At 35.8% G+C, this 16,899-nt stretch overlaps 1 protein-coding gene across 4 annotated transcripts in view; it reads right to left on the bottom strand.

Moving 5' to 3' along the window:
• The window catches only part of Fstl5 (follistatin like 5), a 591,337-nt gene that overhangs the window by 194,913 nt on the left and 379,525 nt on the right, over positions 1-16,899 (bottom strand). The window lies entirely within an intron of this gene.

Below are 16,899 nucleotides of genomic sequence, written 5' to 3'. Positions count from 1 at the left end.
TGTGGGTTTTTTTTTTTTTTTTTTTTTTGGATGTAGTAAACATCCTTGCAATGGAATTCTCATAGTTGGATTTTTTCACCTGGGATGGATTTATGGATAAATATTATTTGAATTTGGATTTGCCTTGAAATATTTTATTTTGTCAGTCTATGGTGATTGATAGCTTTGTTGTGTATAGTAGTCTAGGTTGGCATCTGTGGTCTTTTAGAGGTTGTCCAGGACCTTCTTGCTTTTAGATCTCCGTTAAGAAGCTTGGTGAAATTCTGAAAGGTTTGCCTTTTATGTTACCTAGTGCCTTTACTCTTTGCTCTTTTAATATTATTTATTTGTTCTGTAAAAAAAAAATGTAGTTTACTTATTATGAGACAGGAGAATTTTATTTTCTGTTCCAATCTAATTGATGTTCTTTAAGCTTCTTATATGTTTATGGACACCTTTTGTTTTATGTTAGAAAAGTTTTTTTTTTCTACAATTTTGTGGACAATATTTTCTAAGCCTTGGAGGTGGGAATCCAAGGATAATATGAGACAGAAAGATCTCCCATGCTCATGGATAGATATTTAACAAAGAGAAAATGGCCATCTTACCAAAAGCAGTTTACAGATTCAAAGTAATCCCAATCAAATTTCCAAAGAACAATTTTTATATATAGCAAGCAATCCTCAACTTCATATAGAAAAACAAAAACAAAACAAAGAAAAACAAGGACAGTCAGGACAATAATGAACGAAAAAGAACTTAGGAAGGAATCCCATCCCTGACCTCAAGCTCAGAGGATAGTGATAAAAAGTGCAAGGTGTTAGTAGAGAAATAGATACATTGATCAATTGAATTGGAGACCCAAAAATAAAACAATACTCCTATGAAAAATTGATTTTTTTGTAAGGAAAGCAAAATCGAACATTGGGGAAAAAAGAAGGCATATTAAACAAATGGTGCTGGTCTAACTGACTGTCTACATGTAGAAGAGTGCAAAAAAATTAAGGAATGTGTTTTTTTATAGGAAACATTTTAAGCTCATCTATTTTAATTCTGTTTTTGTTATGCTCAGAATATACCCGGGAGTCTTGGGATTGTAAGCAACTGCAGTATAAAAATGTACTTTGTTTCTTTATTTTTGTTGTTGCTGTTGTAGTTATTTTGAATTTATGATGTGTCTGAGACTAAATTATAATTCCAATACTTCTGTTGCCATCTCTTGAGTAATGGAATAAAAACCTGGTCCACCAGCCTACCACAAATTAATTTCATTTTTTGATGAATTTTTTTTCTGCAGTGTTTACAAGAAAAGCTTTTATATGCTCTGTCATTAATAAAACCTAGAGGTGCATCTCTACACTAAACCTACCATTCTCGTAGGTAGTTAATTGCAAGTAATTTTTATAAACTACTATATTTTATATTGATCACTGTTAAAGCTTAACAATGTATATAATTAAATTATTTCCCCTATGACACTTAGGGCATTATGCAATAATACACTTGAACACTAAAGTAGAAATCAACCAAATAAAATATTCTAATTTCTGTATATAAATCATACAATTTCATGTCTGGTATACAAAATATTAAGAACAATTTTGGTATTATCATCAAGATTTAGACATTGAAATAGGTTTATGATACCATATGAAAAAAATGATTGCAATTTACTATAAAGAGAAGGAATAGGCAAGAATGGGAAAATACCCACACAGACAACAAGAAGTAGAGTATGGAACCAACCATTCCAACAGACAAAAGAAGCAGAGCATAGAATCAACCAATCAGCTTTTAAATCTGGATGTCTCTCCTGCTCCTCATTTCTTGATTTTGGTGTAATATATCATTTCAACTTTATTTCCTTATTCCTCATGAGAAAAGAAAACCTGAGCACTGCATGCCGAATCTCACTCTTGTACAGTTCCATTCTACAGTTTTCTCTATACATTCAATATGTAAATGGATCAGACCACAAGTTGAATGGATTAAAATATTTGTTTTGATAACTAATAACAAAGTAACAAAATAAAAGTGGAATTCTAACAAACTTATTTTTTATGTGAAAATATTATACATGATACAGAAACATGAAAATGATAAAAGTCATTCATAAAAATACACAAATACAAGATTGATTTTAAAAATTAAGTCTAATGACAAACTAATATGTAATATAATATCACAGTTAGCTATTTCACATTTTTAGATTAACCAAAGATAAATGGCAGCCATAATCTATTTTATGTGCAAAGAGATGCCAAAAGGACACTGAAATCACTTTAGATCATGAAATGTAACATTAAACTCCAACAAAATTTATCTTTAATTTAATAATGCACATCAATTTGAAATTTCCATTAATAGTTAGAAATTCTCTCCTTTTAATTTCCTATCAGATTGACCATGCCAACCTTATTCCCTTGTTTACACTTTTCATTCACTCATTTCTAGTGTCAGGGTTCAGACTTATTGATCAGCCGGAAAAAGAAGTCTCTCTTCTCCAGAAACAGTAAACCACTATACTCTGAGTAAATATCATATTCAGCTCACTAATATTTCACTAATGTTCTATATGGAAATAATTTTCATAATTAATAAGATAACAAGCTAGTAAAAACCTATGTATTTATAAGAAGAGTTTATATAAGTAAAGATGTTTATAGACCCATTTAAGAGGAAACAGAAATTCTTCTCAAGTCTTGCCCATGAAATCTGAGTTACCTTAGCTCTCTAGAATGGCAATGATGTTTAAATTCTATCTGGACCACAGAATCCTATAGCTAGCAGCCAAAGTCTCAGTGCAAGAATCTTCAGTTTCATTATTTTACTTTCTTTTTTTTTTTGGTTTAATTTCTTTTATAATTTCCTATGAAATTTCAACATTGAATTGAAACAGTAACATTCAATCTCATTGTGTTTTGGAAACAGTGTGGTTCTAGTTTCTCCTGCCCTTATACTCTTGGGGATGTGGCTATCCACTAGAATGTAAAGAACCAAGCAGGGGTTATATCACTGAAGAAACCTAACTTTATCTATCCCAGCAGTTATTAACTGCCAATAGTTCTTCAACTAGAAGTGGGAATTTTTGATCAGCTACCCTTACATGCTGTGATTTGGTGTAACTTCACTATGGGTAGGTCTTGTGTAGCTTGTTAAAACTGAGTTCATATAAGCAACTACCCTGTTGTGTTTGTTAGACAGTGTTTTCTTGTGCTTCACTACCTCTGGCTTTTATAATCGCCCAATCCTGTTTTCTTGATCCTTGCACCTTAGAAGGAAAGGGTATGACATAAATATTCCCTTCAGGACTGGGTAGTCAACTGTCTCTGTATTAAACATGATCTATAATTAATAGGATCTCTTAAAAAGAGTGTTGAAAGCTGTATTAAGTTGTAGGTATAGCAAGACATCATTAGACATTGGTTTTAGACTGTGTCCATTTAGCAGAAAAATAGTTTTCTTTTAAGGTCTATGAGAAAAATGTCTTCTATGAAAGAAATATTATTTTCCCACATTTTATACCAGGATACCTCTTGGTAGTTTGTAGTAAAACTCTTGAGGAGTCTAACTCATTGACAAAAACCTATGAGCAAGGGTTTAGAACTGCCCATAAACAAGTATAAAACTTTGACCTGAAGCCTCTTATGAAGGGTTACAAAATCGTAAAGCACTGACCATTTATTATTGTCCATTGAATGTGTGGTCCAGAGGTCAGGATCCCTTCTTCTTGCTTTCCTAATGAAAACCTTTTGGGGAGTCTTTCTCAGATACATTTGCTGAGACCTCACAGTAAGGAAAAGGAGGGCCTTGGGAACACATTTCCAACTATCTCTTAGTACTTCTCTGCTCCTAGCTCTTGGTTCCCATCCTCATGTTTGTTTGGAGCTGAGACAAAAGAATGGGCCATCTAGAGACTGCCATATCCAGGGATCCATCCCATAATCAGCCTCCAAACGCTGATACCATTGCATATACTAGCAAGATTGTGCTGAAAAGACCCTGATATAGCTGGCTCTTGTTAGACTACGCCGGGGCCTAGAAAAGACATAAGTGGATGCTCACAGTCAGCTATTGGATGGATCACAGGGCCCCCAATGGAGGAGCTAGAGAAAGTACCCAAGGAGCTAAAGGGATCTGCAACCCTATAGGTGGAACAACATTATGAACTAACCAGTACCCTGGAGCTCTTCACTCTAGCTGCATATGTATCAAAAGATGGCCTAGTCGGCTATCACTGGAAAAGAGGCCCATTGGACTTGCAAACTTCATATGCCCCAGTACAGGGGAATGCCAGGGCCAAAAAGTGGGAGTGGGTGGGTAAGGGAGTGGGGGGAAGGGTATGCGGGACTTTTGGGATAGCACTGGAAATGTAAATGAGGAAAATACGTAATTAAAAAAAAGGAAAAAAAAAAGATGAGTCTCTCCAATAAATAAATAAATAAATAAATAAATAAATAAATAAATAAATAAATAAAGTGGCATGGTTCCTTAGTGTGGTATTTCAAGGCAGTGATCTGGTTTACTGTCTACATGTCAGTTAATCTGACTCCTAGCAATCACAGATTTTTGTTAGAAATGTACAATGGAGACATTAAAACATTCTATAATCTAGCCTCTTAATTATCTTTCAAATCAAGCTTTTGGTCTTGTAGTCATATCAGCTTGATTCTAGCAAACAGCCACTATTGTACCTGGCAGTATAATTTTCTTCATTTCAAATGAGCCAATAAAATATTAGCTTTTGAGAAAGTCTTGCCTAGAAAACAAGGATGAATCAGAAGAAAGGTCTTTACTCATGAGACAGAACAATAGAATGGATCCCAACAGATTTCCATAGAAGATTCATTCAGAAATCTCAAACACATAAATCTTGTGTCTTGCCCAGCTGTTAGCTGGGAAATGCTGTAACTGGGAACCATGAAGTTGTAAGCATGTGCATATGACTGAACACTGATCAACCACGACTGCTTTTATTTGCATACTAGAGATTGCATAATTGAAAATTAAGTACATAATGACTCCTAGACTGAAGATTGGCCCATCTGGAAAAATCTAAGAAATTGCACAAAGTAACTCATCCCTAGCAATGAAAGTATTTCTTTAAAATGGAGGCCTCTGTATTGGCTTATGATGTAGTCATTATTCTTATTGCTATCATAACTACCAATCATTGTCATCAGTAAAATTTTTTGCATTCTATGTTTTTCAAAAGTGTGATTTCATTCCGCACCTTCCAGTTTCTTCCTCCAAACCATGTAGCCAGTGTAGCACAGACAGCAGCATTTTTCTTATCACATGCAAAATAGCTATTATATGATTGTTTCCTATTATATAATGAGAAATAAATAATGCTCATCTTGGTTATCTTAAAGCTTAATTATAGCTTTCAACCTGATGAGATGGTCAAATATTTAATAATCACAGCATTGGATAGATGAAGAACATTGATAATCAGTTAGATATAAACTATATAGGTATGATAAATACATCTTATAATATAAATCATTTTGTAGGAAATGACTTACCTCAAGATAAGCACTTTGTAGAATTTTATAGTAATACTAACAAGAAAATAACTTACAAGCTATTTGTTTTTACCAAATGGCACTGACCTACTTTGAGTCATTTGAAAGAAACTTTCCACACCTATTTTTTAAATCAACATTTAAAATGAATTTTATGTTTACAGCAGCCATATCACATACTAGCATATGACACACTAGTATACTTTATTTATGATTATTCCATCACACTAACACGGGAAAGAAATATACCTCATTGATTACCACTAATTTTTTAGCAGTTATCTGACACAAACACACACACACACACACAAACACAAATTCTTCTCTTTCTCCAGCATTCCCATAACATATTTTCAGAACTTAAGCAACTTGTGAGATTCAGTTGTCTCTTTCTACCATGCAGGGTCTCATTCACATCATCAGGCTTAGTAGTATGATTCACTGGGTCATCTCAACAGCAAGTAGTATTTTTAAGTCCTGGTTCAAAAGTATTGATTTCTTATGGAAACTTAAAGCAAGACCTGCTGTAGCAGGTGATTTTATTCTGTATGAGTCTCCTGAGTAAGAGTCTCCCATTTCTGCCTTCACAATAACGCCTGCAGAAAGAACTGCCTATTATACTCTTTCCGAAGAATTTTACTTCGTATGTACAAGACCAAAGTTTCAATTTCCTCTTTTTCTTTCAGTTTGCAGGTTCATCTTTCATTCTTCTCATACATTCAAAATATATATTACACTACCCTGGTGTTTGACACTGTTTTGTTTCATTCACTTGGCAACTTAACTCATATTCAACATGTCATATATCCTCCTTTGCCAAACAATCCTGTAACATTTTGAATACCCATTACTAATAGCAAATTCTACAGTTTATGTGCATATTTATTATAAGTTTCAGAGAAAAATTTCAAATTCTCTCTTGTATTTGAATAAATATACTGACAGAAGAACATTCTAGAATAAATTTCTAGGTCTTTTTGTTGGGAAATGATAAAAGGCATCTGCACTACATTTCATTGAATGATTTCTTTTGTTTGACTAGTGAAACTGTGGTTTGCTCATCCAGGATTCATTCTTGGGTGCAGCAATATCTGCTCCAATTTTAACAATCACAACAATTCTTATGTCGCATTTCCCACACAAATTGTGGTATTTTATACATGGAAATTGACCAAAGTGGATATTGTTATGAGAGTATAGGCATTGGGGTGGACATTTTCAAAGTCTTAAACATTTATGTAATCTAAAGGCTAAGAACACTTTTGTTCATAAAACTGGCCTCGTACACTTTTTTATTTGCCTAATTGTGGAGTTTTAACTAATAGTCTACAGTTACAACTCATAAATTCTAACCTTTGAATATATATGTAACAAAAATATATTTCTAAATTATTAAATCTGAGATATATGGACTATTTTCTTACCAATTATATTCCATTTTGAATGTGAATGAAATCTGAAATATTCCTGTAAAATAGTCAATTGGGTTTCTATAAAATTTTTTTATTGGATATTTTTTATTTACATTTCAAATGTTCTCCCCCTTTCCAGTTTCCAGCCTCCTAGAAATGTCCTAAACTAACCCCCTCCCCCTGCTCTATGAGGGTGATTTTTTTTGTTTTTTAACCCATTCTGGCCTGTATAGCTCCTAAATAAATGAGACAAAGACGGCAAGATTTATTTAATCAGCAATTAAGGAGTAATAACCGAGCAGTTATTAGTCGACTGTATGTATCCAAACTAACCTGACTACTTCGCAGCCAAGATTGATCTGATTCTCCCTGCTCCAGATGTGTTGCATGGCATCTTCTAGCCCCTCTCCACATGGAAAATTCTGCTTTCCTTTCTCTTCTGCCCAGTCACAAGTTCTAGCCTTTTGTTATCCAGAGATCATTGGGGAATATTCTTTATAGCACATTGGTCAATACTATACTAATGTATAGGGGACACAGAACTTATTGTCTGAATATTCAAGAGCACAAGACAAACCACAAACTCACCCCCTTTTAATCCAGTAAAAGGCTCTTTCTCTTGCAATAATAAGCCATATACAACAAGAGCAATAATTAAAGAATTTTGAGAACTATCATGTACGAGTTACATTCGCAATGTCCAGTCCATTTGTATTTGACAGCATATGAGAAAGTATATTGCTATCTATTTTATCTTGGTGAGTTTAGAGTTCTGTACATAAATAATTTTTTATTCTAACTTGCATTACCAACCTAAAACTATCTTCTTAGACCTAAAAACATTTTCTTAAATTTTAAACAACTTAAACTTAATATGAGACTGAGGGTAAAATTTAGAAAATATTTTTCCCAATTCTAAGAAGTGGAAAAGTGTTTAAACTTTGGTTTTCATTCTTCTTGAATTTCATGTGTTTCACAAATTGTATCTTATATCTTGGATATTCTAAGTTTCTAAGCTAATATCCACTTACCAGTGATTACATATTGTGTGAGTTCTTTTGTGAATGGGTTACCTCACTCAGGATGATGCCCTCCAGGTCCATCCATTTGCCTAGGAATTTCATAAATTCATTTTTTAATAGCTGAGTAGTACTCCATTGTGTAAATGTACCACATTTTCTGCATCCATTCCTCTGTTGAGGGGCATCTGGGTTCTTTACAGCTTCTGGCTATTATAAATAAGGCTGCTATGAACATAGTGGCACATGTGTCCTTCTTACCGGTTGGAACATCTTCTGGATATATGCTCAAGAGAGGTATTGTGGGATCCTCCAGTAGAACTATGTCCAATTTTCTGAGGAACTGCCAGACTGCTTTCCAGAGTGGTTGTACAAGCTTGCAATCCCACGAACAATGGAAGAGTGTTCCTCTAACACCCATAGAAGGAGTTACAGAGACAAAGTTTGGAGCTGAGACTAAAGGATGGACCATCTAGAGACTGCCATATCCAGGGATCCATCACTTTTCAGCCTCCAAACGCTGACACCATTGCATACATAGCAAGATTGTGCTGATAGGACCCTGNTATAGCTGTCTCTTGTGAGACTATGCCAGGGCCTAGCAAACACAGAAGTGGATGCTCACAGTCAGCTATTGGATGGATCACAGGGCCCCCAATGGAGGAGCTAGAGAAAGTACCCAAGGAGCTAAAGGGATCTGCAACCCTATAGGTGGAACAACAATATGAACTAACCAATACCCCCCAGAGCTCGTGTCTCTAGCTGCATATGTATCAGAAGATGGCCTAGTCGGCCATCAGTAGAGAGGCCCATTGGTCGTACAAACTTTATACGCCCCAGTACAGGGGAATGCCAGGGCCAAGAAGTGGGAGTGGGTGGGTGGGGGAGTGGGTGGGGGAGCGTGTGGGGGACTTTTGGGATAGCCTTGGAAATGTAAATGAAATAAATACCTAATTAAAAAAAAAAGAAGTGATTCAAAAAAAAAAAAAAGAAAAGAAAATCTTTTTACCATTTCTCTAAGCATTAAAATTAGATGGCATAGTTAGCATATTCTACTAGTAGAATCCCTCCCAACAAATTGCAGGAACTTGATATTACTGGCTAATTCTACTCATAAACTACAGTACACATTTTTGAAATACTTTTAAATAGATTTAATAGTCTATGCTATGTATGTAATGACTTAAAATTTTTCCACACAATGCCAATTTTATTATTACTATATATAGCCTGCCTAGACTGCTCTCACTAACTTAGTTGCTTGCCTCAGAACTCTGTTTCTCTCTTTACTATGTAAGAATCTGGTAAGTTGCCACACTAGGGACAGAATCTGCTTTGCTTTCAGATGTGCGCTTCAGTTGCTTGTAACCCACCTGTGATAGGTTTTGACAGAACACTTCCTTACATGGGGAGCAACTCTACGACAAGCACTGAAAAACTCATTTCAGAAATGGGTCTCACATGAGAGTCGTCATGGCTAATACTCTTACATAATATTTTCATCTAAATCTGGCAGGAGGCACCCATGCAGGACATTTCTCTAATTGACTTCCCTCCCTGGCTTAGGCCTCTGATATGATGTAAACAATTATGAAACTGGGCATTCTGTCTATCCTGATCTCACAGGAAGAATTACTCATTTTTGCCAATGAGGTGTTGCCACCTGTCATATTCTCATGTGTCATGCTTACTATCTAGTTTCATTCTGTGTCTAGTTCATTAAATGTGTCTGCTATGAAATCACGTTGATTTGATGGATTCCAACTCATTAGCATAATGATTAATAATAATAATCTTTAACACATGTAAATATGAGAGAGAAACTAACTAGAAATTTCCATAAAGAAAATATACAAAAGGCATAACAGATGACTTGAGGCTCAATAACATTAATAGAAAGTGCAAATTGGAACCATAAAACAAGACCAGAGAAATGGCTCTTGAATATAGAGACAAACCAGGAAAAGTGAGTTCAGTCCCTGCTATCCATGCAAAGAGGGAAGGGGATAATTGACTCCACACTGATGTCTTCTGCCTTCCACAAAAGCTCCATGGTGCAAGCAGTGCACCATGTACACACAGTGATAACAAGGATAGACACAATACTAAAAGTGCAAGTATTATTTCCTGCATTAGGATGACTATAAAAAGCTAAATAAAAATAAAATAAAAGATAAAATGATAAATAAAAATAGAATGATTAGTCAAAGATGTAGATCAACTGGAACCTATAGACACTTGCTTGCAATGTTGAGCACAGTATCTAGCATGAATGGCTGCATACAAGTTTTTCGAAAATTATAAAATACATTATTATATCAATAACCAATCACATTTTGGGTACATACAATATTAATTGTAATCACTAACTCAAAATATATTTATATGTTCATGCACATTTCAATGTAGCCAAGTCTACTGGCTAGTTTAATGTAGCAACTTGACACAGCTAGAGTAATCAGAAAAGAAGGAGCCTCAGTTTCCACGAGACCCAACTATAAGGCATTTTCTCAATTAGCCATCCATGCAGGATGGCCCCTGGGCTCATAGTCCTACCTTCTATAAGAAAGCAAGCTTATCAAGCCATGGGTTGCAAGCCAGTAAGCAGCATCCCTCCCTGGCCTCTGCATCAACCCCTGTCCTGCCCTGTTGGAGTCCCTATCCTGACTTCCTTTGGTGATGAACAGCGATGTGGAAGTATAAGCCCAATAAACCCTCTCTGTCCCTATTTGCTTTTTGGTTGTTGGGTTTTTGTCCCAGCAATAGGAAACCTTTAACTAAGACACCAAGGTAAAGAAATTATTAAGTAGATGAAAGCGAGAAGACATACCATTATTCATCCTTCTAATAAGCAACATTGATAAACCTGAAGGTCAATCCGCTTAGGGAAATAAAGCAGTCACAACGAGAACTCTCTACATGATCCCACTTTATGAGGAAGCTACAAAAGTCAAGAGAAATATAGTGTGGAATAATGTTCTCTGTGGACTATGGGAAGAAAATGAGTTATTACCAGAGGTCTGTTATGGAAGATAAATAAGTTCTAGGAATGTGCTGTAAAATAGTGTGCCTATTGTTAACAAGACTTTGTTGTGCACTTAAAAATTTAGGAAGATTGATCTCGTATTACAATTTTTTTCTACCACAATGAAAAGGATAAAAAAGAAAGCACAATAGAAGCTTCGGCCTTCAGCCTTCTTTCTCCACTAATCCACGTGACTTTAAGAAAGGCATCCAAAATTGATAAAGTAGGACAGGGAGACGTCGTGGATGTGCTGGAACTGAAGTTTATACAATTTCAGTTGGTGTCTCCTTAAGTAAGGATGATTTAAAAAAAAAATCTGTAATGATCTCTCTGGAAGTGTGTAATGGCCATTCAATTGAGATAACTGTTACAACACACCTCAGTATTCTCATTATCAGGCCCCTCTTCTAGGGCAATCTCTGTGTGTATATGTATATATATACACAGAGAGAGAGAGACTAATTGGCTCCTGAATGTAAACATGACAGAATGCTTTATGCCTACAGGAGTTAGAAAACAATGTTTCAGGCCTTGAGCATTCTGCCACAACTTATGAAGCATCTCAAAGGAATCAGAGAAACCAATAATTCAGGCCAACGGTAGTCAATCAAATATTACTGACTAAAGTCAGGAAAGAGAATAACTGAATCCCAGTTCAGCCTATGCTGACAGGTGACAATCAGCAGAGATGATCACAAAACATATATTCAGTTGCTCAGAGGCATATATTTGACCTGATTTAAATTTTGAAAAACTATCCAGGGAATGATAGATCATGAAATCTGCATGTGAGTCCAGGATTCCAGTGTAAATTAGTATATTTGCATATTTCTTTTCCTGTACAAAGTCCAAAATGATTTTATATTTCCTTTTGAAATAGTATACATTCTAGTTAAGCTAGTTTATTTGATGGGTGGATTAAATTCCGAGCCCATAGGGTGAAAAAGTAATATTCCAAGGGAAAAAATGTCCTCACAGGCAACTGGAAAGGGTGCATAAGGGGAAAGTCCTGTTAAACAAACCAAACACATCCACAAATGAGTTCTTGTTCAATTTAACACAGGAAATAAATTGTGTTTAGTGTTGCAAAAGTTTAAGCCAGATGGATAATCATATTTAACCAGTGCACAAAACAGAAAGGATAGTATAAATTAGAATATTATAGGTCCTCTTAAATGGCCTTGTCTAGAATGATAAAGGTTCCTTGTTGGCAACAATATCTATTTTCCTCTTTCATCTCGGTTAACAGAATGCTGGGAAATGGCATGTGCCTAGCTAAATAATCACTTCCATACACCTCCATGCAATGCTTACTGGAGTTATTGTAACATATTGTCTATCTATAAAGATGTGATATTGCCAGAATGACTCTTCTAAAGCAGAGATAACCTTACACCTCTTTTGTGATGTTCAATGCAGAATCTAGACTGTTAAAGTACATTTTGGTAGTTACAGCCATTACAGTATTCACAAACCCTGATATGTCCTTAAAGATAAAAGCCAGGATCCTGGGTGCGATATAAGATTTAGCTTCAGGGCAAACATTCCAGCAGTATCTTCTTAGCACTCTCTCATGCTCAGATATCTATAACCCTTGACATAATTTAGATTGATATACAGAGCAAGATATTCAGTGAAAAAAAATGTTCAAGGAAGAGATATACACAAAATTTATGGATATAATTTGCATGTAATTTTGTCAGTTCCAGCATTTAATACCACTGAAACAATCCAGAGCATCCTTTGAAGCAAAATGACTTAATACAGTATTCAAAATAATTTGAATGTCATACCAGTAAAAAGCCACATCATGAATGCAATGCATAAGTTAAACAGCTTCAGATAAACATGAAGGCCTTTATATAAGTATTTCATACTTAAATAAAAATACATATTTATAACATATAAGTGTAAGTTTATCTGAAATTCTTTGTTTATCTAGTAACTCTTTCTATAAAGTGAAGATCATATTAATATAAATTATATCATCTTTTACTCTACATTTTATGAAAACATTTTGTTACTATATTTGATCAGCACTGTTATGCTGCATTTGGCTTCTTGTAAAGGTAGAAAATAATGGCAAATGAATTTTAATGTGAGGAAAACAATATAACTTCACTTCAATATTTAGTTTATATGAGAATAAAATATATATTAATAAATAGCAAAATAGCCATTGATAGTATATAAAAAAGATACAGACAAGACTGTGTAGGGCTGATTGTTTCTAAACTAAAATGAAAGTAAGAATTGTGGTCTCTGAGAGATTGCTGATAGTGATTTTTTTAGTTTTAGCCCCTACAGTGTCCACGTAGTGAATGTTCAGTCCTTAATTATGCCATGTCTGTCTTCCAATTCATCATCTGCCCATGTATTTCCTGAAGATGTACCTGTTTCTATGTCAGCCTCCTTCTATTTACTCAATTTACCAGGCCTAGATAACTTGAAAACCAAACAAACTGAGTAGCTTTTTCAGAAGTTTGGTCAGAAATTGGAATAAGGATGCAGACAGATCTATTTAGCTCAATGAAAGCAATGACATCCTTTTCCATGCAATAAGATGTTGGTAAGCAAATATGACAGCAAGCTTCCTAAGGAACAGTAACTTTTCTGTGTGTATTGCTGCTGCTAAATAGTTGAACATAGTGTTTCCTGAGAAATCTCAAACTTCCTTAGTACTATATGTAACTTAACAGCAAATGCCTATTGTCTTAGGCAAAGTTGAGGACATCTACATTCTTTGAAATATGTATAAAAGGAAGAAAAGAAAGATGAACAAGAAAATTAAGAGGGAAATAGGATATAAGACACAGCAACAAATCACCCATAGTTTATTCTAAATACAACATTTAAAGTGTTTTTTAACTAAGTATTTGTGAAATAGTATCTAACTTTATAGTTCTGGATGTCTTAAAGCTTAGCAGTAAACCAGGTTGACCTTGAACTGCTAAGAAGGAGCCTGGGTTCCTTCTGGGAGAAGAGGTGTTTGGGATAGGTGAAAACAAACAATTTGAAAGTCAAATCAAGGGTGTAAACTGGTGGCCTGTGTTTTGCTGATATTGCTTTACAGACTATGCTTCTCTCTCTCTCTCTCTCTCTCTCTCTCTCTCTCTCTCTTTGCCTCTCTATGTGTGTCTGTCTCTGTCTCTCTCTTTGTCTCTGTGTGTGTGTGTTCTGCTCTGCTCTAGACAGCATTTTCTTGCTATTCTAAAAACTCTTATGGTTGAAAGAGCTGACTTTCTGCTACAGACAGATTCTGAAAGATCTCTGGATAGCTCATGGGTGTTCTGAAAACAGTCAGAAAACCTGCAATAAAAAATTCTTGGATTTTCTGATCAGCTCAGAATGCCTGTTAGAAAAATTCTCAAAGAGCTGTTTTCGATTTCCAGAGGTCTTCAGGCAGCTCTGCTCCTGCTACTGAAAATTCTAAAGAATTCTTTTGCATCCTTCTAGCTCATCTGCAGAACTAAAGCACAGTTTTTATCTATGTATCAATTCAGTTATTTATTACAGGTTCTCTTTTGAGTATCATATAAATTTGTGTGTGCTTGCACACACACACACACACACACACACACACACACACACACACACACCAAAAAACAAAACAAAAGAACCCAAAACCCAAAACTCTGATTCTTGATTCTTGGAGACAAAAAGCACCCATTTTCTTTTAACATTGCAAAAGAATTGAGAGATCTGCCTGGCTCTGTTTACCACATAGCATAAGGTAGTATGTGGGACCACTTCCTGAAATTGCCATTTCTATCATAACCGGGCCTAACCTTGCTCTGGCTCACGCCAACCCTGAATTCTGGACTCTGTCTGCCTTTGTAATCCACAACCATTAAAAACCAAACCAAACCAAACTAAACCAACTACAACTAAAACAACTTAGATTTAGCTGAGTGGACTCTCTCTGCTGAGATCACTTCTCCCTCCCTAGTAATGTTCTGACAAGTTGGCTCACATCACAGCTGCTTTTGTTCCTTTAGATTCTTGAAATCTCTTATACAATTCAGGTTGCATCCTTATATTTTTGCATAGTTGAGAAATTATATATTTTCAAGCTCATGTTTTTAGAGTTCTTTCCCACAGCCTTAGGGGCTGTCCTGAAGGTCTTGGCATTTACCATTTGCTGAGGCATTAGTCACACCTTCACCTCCTGAGCTCATGCTGTCTGTAATTATCATGGAGTTATTAACATTAACAGGGAGGACATTCTTCAGCACAATGTGAAAATATGTAAGCTCTTATACAAACAGGCTTTACACCAGAGCAGCCACTGACACTTGTGAAGGCCCATACCTGCTGGTCATAAATCAAAGGTAGGAACCATGTCCTTCCTGTCCTTCTGTCCCCAACAAGGCCATGCCAGACTTGGCTTTGAACACATCAAATCTACCTACTTCTATCTTCCAAAGTTCTGGGATTAAAACATGTAATAATACACACATCTCCATAGCCCACCTTTATAATGAGTCCTGTAGTTCTGTGCTGTGCTTTTAGTCACATGGTGAAAAAGGAGAGTTAAGTTCAAGAGGTCACAGAACCTAGGAAGAATCTCCTACTCTATTGATAAATAAACATAATATCCAGCTACCTTCTAATTACATATCCTCATACCCATTGCAGAGTGCTCCTCTCAATTTTGGTTATCAAAACTTCTTTTTTGGCAACACTGGTTTAAAAAATGTAGACCAATGACAGGTCAAACTGCAGAGAATAAGCTGACTATAGAGTTGGGAATATATATTGCACTCATTCACCCTAAGGTTCAGGTAATAATTTTAGAAGTGGATGTCCACAAAAGCCAGGGACATGGAAAACTGCTTGGAAATAATCACATCTACATATGACAAAATGGTATACCCATGGACTCTCAATGGCTGTGGCTGCCTGAACAAGACCTGAAAATAACCCAAACATATGGATAGGGCAAGGACTCAGAATAATCCAGCCATCATTGAGAAGCTACAGGCTTTCAAGGATTGCTGAAAGGAAAAAGAGTCTGTGGGATTTTAGGGATATAGCACCTCATAGACTGCTGTTTTCTGATGATCAGCTGAAGACTCATGTGCCTGTAGGCAGCACTAAGTCCTTCAGGATAAGTGTGTGTGTGTGTGTGTGTGTGTGTGTGTGTAGAACAATAAACAAGGACATGAAACTGGATAGCAGATGTCGGGGTCGCTAGTGTTTGTAGAGAAGAATTGAGGGGTACATAAGATTAAGATGCCTTAATATATATGAAATTATCAAAAGCAAAAATAAATAAAATAAAATAAACATTCTAAAATGAAAAAAGGATAAAGATCAACAATTTGAAATAAGGTTGCATCTCAGTTCCATACAATCCCCTATTGCAAATTCATTTCATCAGAAACATGCAAACACAATTTCTTTGTAGAATGTATACCCTAAGTATCAACACACTATCATTAAAGCCTTTCTCTCTTAAGAATTAATATATTGGGGGAGGGAAAAAAGAATTAATATATTATGTTAGAAATACCAAAGGTTCCAGGACCCAGCCGAGAGTATTCTGCACAGGCTCCAGACATCCAGCCACTTTCCCAGTCAGAGGAAAGGAGTCTGCTCCGCACTGGAGTGCTTTGCCTGAGCATCTGCAGCAGACATCTTGGTTCCGGGACCTTGCCAAGTGGATTCTGCACAGGTGAGAGTGTAGAATACAGGAGCTAACAGCTTCTGGGAGAGGCCAAAGCAACTCAGCTTCGGGACAGGTCCGTTTTTGGGCCTTTGTCTTTGGACAGGAGGGAGGTCCTAAGGCCAGATATCTGTGCACCTTTCCTGTAAGAGGAGAGCTTGCCTGCAGAGAGTGCTCTGACCACTGAAACTCAGAGGAGAGAGCTAGTCTCCCAACTCTACTGATAGAGGCTAACAAAATCACCTGAGGAACAAGCTCTAACCAGAGA

The sequence above is a fragment of the Mus caroli genome, chromosome 3, assembly GCF_900094665.2.
Source record: "Mus caroli chromosome 3, CAROLI_EIJ_v1.1, whole genome shotgun sequence".
Taxonomy (NCBI): domain Eukaryota; kingdom Metazoa; phylum Chordata; class Mammalia; order Rodentia; family Muridae; genus Mus; species Mus caroli.
The sequence above is the reverse complement of the archived record's forward strand: the minus strand, read 5'-3'. Positions and strand labels throughout refer to the sequence as shown.